The sequence below is a fragment of the Mandrillus leucophaeus genome, unplaced genomic scaffold (genome assembly GCF_000951045.1).
Source record: "Mandrillus leucophaeus isolate KB7577 unplaced genomic scaffold, Mleu.le_1.0 Scaffold285, whole genome shotgun sequence".
NCBI lineage: Eukaryota > Metazoa > Chordata > Mammalia > Primates > Cercopithecidae > Mandrillus > Mandrillus leucophaeus.
In genome coordinates this window covers 2,184,099-2,188,349 of record NW_012102976.1, presented here as the reverse complement: position 1 = coordinate 2,188,349, position 4,251 = coordinate 2,184,099, and positions in this window count along the sequence as shown.

Below are 4,251 nucleotides of genomic sequence, written 5' to 3'. Positions count from 1 at the left end.
TCTGTATTCTTCTTCTATATTCTGTATTCTTCTTCTGTATTCTGTATTCTTCTTTCCTTCTTTTCTTCCTTCCTTCTCCCTTTCTTTCTTCCTTTTTCTTCTTTTTTTTTTTTTTTTTTTTTTTTTTTTTTTTTTTGGTGGCAGGTGTGTAGGAAGCTTGGAATATATTACATAAAGGAAGAAATGCTGAAATAAGTTTAGAGAAAATTTTATATGTTTTATATATTTGTATTTAAATTGTGCTTTTTATAAGATACGAAATTTTTAAATAAATAAGGCATAGTGCACTCTGAACAGGACCATATATAGTCATGCCTTCTGCTATAGTTTGAACATTTATCCTCTTCAAAACTCATGTTTGAACCCCCCATAGGCTGGGCGCGGTGGCTCACGCCTGTAATACCAGCGCTTTGGGAGGCTGAGTCGGGCGGATCATGAGGTCAGGAGATTGAGACCATCCTGGCTAACACAGTGAAACCCCATCTCTACTAAAAATACAAGAAATTTAGCCGGGCGTGATGGTGAGCACCTGTAGTCCCAGCTACTCGGGAGGCTGAGGCAGGAGAATGGTGTGAACCTGGGAGGTGGAGCTTGCAGTGAGCCAAGATCCCGCCACTGCACTCCAGCCTGGGTGACAGAGCAAGACACCATCTCAAAATAAAAAAAGAAAGAAAGAAATTTAACCCCCCATGTGGCAGTATTGAGAGATGGAACCTTAAGAGGTGTTCCCCGATAATGGGGAAAGAGAAAGGTTGTATTTCTTCACTTAATAGATGAGATATTCTCTGCAGAGATAGTTCTCCATGAGAAGTCATTTTTCAAAGATTTCTGAAAGCAAACAGGCTTCTAAGAAAGCTGTTTATAACAGCTACACTTGCTGAAATTCATGATTACATATGGATGAAACCAATCCTAATATACAGGAAAGGGACCAAGAGACATTGTTCAAAAAGTTTAAGACTGGTTTACAAACAAGTTATGGCTTATTAGATTCTGTAGGTTAAGAATAAACATGAAACATCAGGACTAGATGCTTTCTAAGGTCTCTGGAAGCTCAGACCAGCCACAGTCCCATAAGATCAAGGCTGACATATGGCCAATACATACTGGTTGTTAAAATATTGAAGTCCTCCCATATCAGTTTTGAACAACTGCTGCTTTGAGTCCACTGATGCCGCCCCACTAACCTGACCTGACATGACAGGAGGCTCCATGTCCTGTGCTGTGGCTGGCATCTATGCCATGATGGTTGTTTAATACTTTTAATATTACCCCTGTATAAGACATGAATCACACATCTATCCTGACTCAAAAGTCTTGGATGCTTAAATAGCCTTTGATCATCAACATCATTGCTGTCATATTACAAACCCGCAAAACTATTTAGCACTTTCAGTAAAATGGTAATCATTTATTCATTCATAGTAAAAAACCAAACATGCAAGTTTCAAAGACACTTCCATCAGTGAGTTAATTGCTTCCTTGCAGCCAGGAAGACCCTTGTGAGCATTGAGAGGGAAACAGTTGATTTCTCCTTCTTTTTAAAATATGTCCAGTTCTTACCTAGTTAACATGAAGAAACCACTGTCTCCAGAAGCTTTTTTTTCCTGTATTAGTGAATCACTGAATAGCTTAAGTATGACTAAGTTATAAGTTAGCCTTTAGTGGGTTTTAAGTAGGTTTTCTGACCCTTTTGAAAAATAACTACATAAGTACTTCTTGTTGCTGGATGAGAAATATTACTTTATAGACAGTTTTGGTTTTCTATTTGCAGATATGATTGATGCATTACACCAAAATAAAGCATTTTTATGTTTATAAAGTGTAATTTTATGTTCACTTAGAATATATTTTATTTAATAAGTTAAAATTTTTTGGCACATTGTTAAATGCAAAAACTCCTTTCAAAACAAGAAAGAGCTACCTTATATTCAACATTTAATGTTCTTGGTCTCTGCTTTTATGTCTATGCAATATACTGAGCTCAGTATGGTCTCCAAGAGTGTCCTGTATGGATAGACACATGGACTCCTTCCAGGACTGGGTACTAGTTCCAGACTACAGATGCCTATTATTAGTTAGGCTTCTGATTTTGAAATCATACTGAATGTGTGAAGAGCAAAATAAAACCAAATCCTTATTTTTTTTTTTTTTACAGTTTTGAAGTTTATACTTAGAATTGACCAACTCCCCAGTCACCTGGAGAGCTGTGCAGTGTGTAAACCTGCCTTTACCCTGCATTGATTGGTACGGTATTTTTGCATCTGTGGGACCTACCTTTTCATTCAGTAGTTTGAACTGTATCTAAACTGTACAATCTGTACAGTTTTTATAGAATAAATATTCAGCTGTGAAAACTGGTTAAATAAAACTAATATTTCTTAACACATACATATGCACAAAAAAGAAATTTGGAGATTCCCTTGTAGCCGTGCTGATAGAATTCTTTAAAAACTATCTAATGGTATTGAACTATAAATTGAAAAAGAGATCATTCCACTGTATCCCTTCCCTAAGGTTTCCCTGCGGTGCTGAGGGAGGGATTAAATCATGGCTTTTGTTTGTTAGATAATTCAGGGGGTCTGGATGTGGTTTGTACAACTGGATATATTTTCTAAACTTACATCACAGTCGTATGTATGCATCTAAATGGACACACACACATATTCACACATACACACAGTTTGAGTAGTTACCTGTTAGAACACACAGGATGGCATTTTAGTGGAGACCTTACTATACTAAGCTAACTATTGTGACTATGAATATGGCCATGGTTTCCAGCCTGCAGGAGAGAATAGGAAGGTATTTCAGCAGGAGATAAAGAACAGAGATATTACCCAACCAATCAACAAATACTTTTAGAGTGTCTATCGGTGCCAAGCACTTTTCTAGAACAGGGTCCCTGCCCTTAAACAGTTACATTCTAGAGAATAAAACATAAACAAATCAATAAACAAAATAACTTTAGGTTCTGGGAAGTACTACATAGAAACATTTAGCTGAGATAAGAGAAAGTATTAATAACTGAGAGTGACCAGGGAAGAATCTGGAGGTGGAACATTTGAGCTAAGACCTGAATGGCGATAAAGTGTGACCATGTGAAGAATTGAAGAAAAGAGCCTTTTCAAGAAAACAAATAACAGGTGAAAAGGCTCTGAGACAGCTGTGAGCTTTTACGTGTTTGAGTTATAGTCCAGTGTGGCTGGCATGAAGTGAAGAAAGTGAAGGTCCAGGGAGATGAGGTCATAAAGTTAAGTAGAGGATTTTGCTTCCAGTGGTGTAGCACATCAGCTACTCTGAAAATCAGTCCCCCTGCTGCAGAACCCCTGGTGCAGAATCAATTACAACATATTGTTTAATGCATAGCTGAAGTTGCCTAAAAATAGGGGAGACCCACATGCGTGAATAGCCGCCTGGTGAACTGATGGGTTCACCTGGTAAGCTAATGTGTGAAGCTGGGTCTGCCCTGAGGCAAACACTGTTAGGAGTCTAGTGCTTTGAGGGATTAGTGGTCACAGAGGGCACAGGAGACTACACTGAGAACACACAAGATTGGGGGAAGACACACAAGATGAGGCCCCCACATTCAGTGAAACAACAGGCCAGAAAAGGCAGCCACAATGAAAACTTGTATTCTGCAATTCCAATTCCAGCTGGAAAAATACTAGTCTAGGGTTCAAAGTTATTCTACCCTGGAGAGTAGGGAAACTTCAAACTGAGAAATGAAACTAAAATGGCCCACTATTGTGCACTCGGATCCCTATAAAAGGAAACACAAATTTTCCTAGAATGATGTACCTTCTATGCAGGTCTATCTGGATCTTACTTCAGTGAAATAGGAGATCTTGATTAAAAATTACTGAGTTTGTAAGAAAGCAAGCTACTGAAAGAGCCATCAGAAACAACAGACATTTAGACCTCCATGAACTTTAGCTGATGGAATTCTTAGATACAGAATATACACTAACTGTGTGTAAAATATTTAAACAAGGGCCGGGCACAGTGCTCACACCTGTAATCTCAGCACTTTGGGAGGCCAAGGCGGGCGGATCACGAGGTCAGGAGATCAAGACCATCCTGGCTAACACAGTGAAACCCTGTCTCTACTAAAAAATACAAAAAAAAAGTAGCCAGGCGTGGTGGTACATTCCTGTAATCCCAGCTACTTGGGAGGCTGAGGCAGGAGAATCACTTGAACCCAGAAGGCAGAGGGTGCAGTGAGCCGAGATCACACCACTGCACTCCAGC